A 716-nucleotide genomic window follows, 5' to 3' on the forward strand; every position below is an offset into this window, starting at 1 on the left:
ATGCTTCCCAAGTGTCCGGCATAGGCTGGGGACTTTTCGATTTTTGGCCCGTGGTGCCCCCCGGGCCCCCCCAGCAGCTCGGACACCTTCGGGGATGCTTCCCCAAGTGTCCGGCATAGGCTGGGGAGTTTTTGATTTTTTGGCCCGTGGTGCCCCCCCGGGCCCCCCCAGCCGCATCTTCGATTTCCCACGTCGGGGATGAGTTGGCAACTCTTGGAAGCTTCCCATCCACCCCCGTGCCGAGCTTTGCCCTTGGGATGCCTTATGTTGCATCCCAAGGGCCAAGGCACCTGCCAGCCCAAGGGCTGTGCACGGCCTGGGGAGGGAGCTCACCCCTCCCCTATATAGTGCAAAGTTATTGTTTTCCCTATTTTCACAAGGAAACATCAAATTTTTAACCAAGCATACTCGGCCTTTGCTCCTTCGTTACTCGTCCAAATCCAACAAACTTGCATTCGTTGGAAAGGTCTTTTCACAAGGATTCTTTTGATATATAATAATAGCGATTCCGATAAATATTTATTTTTTTATGAATTTTTAAGTGAATAAACAATTAAAAATTCAAAAAAAATAGAAAAAAAATATTTTTTTCCCGATTCTTTCTCCAATATTCCTGATAAATACCCACACACCCACATATGGAGTTTGGTCGAAAATGCTCGAGTGGATATCGAGATGTCCGACGAAGCACCACTTGGAAGGGCCGAGGCACGGGA

The sequence above is a fragment of the Eschscholzia californica genome, unplaced genomic scaffold, assembly GCF_041429995.1.
Source record: "Eschscholzia californica isolate CP2 unplaced genomic scaffold, dmEscCali1.0.p SCAF_8, whole genome shotgun sequence".
In the NCBI taxonomy this organism is placed as follows: Eukaryota; Viridiplantae; Streptophyta; class Magnoliopsida; order Ranunculales; family Papaveraceae; genus Eschscholzia; species Eschscholzia californica.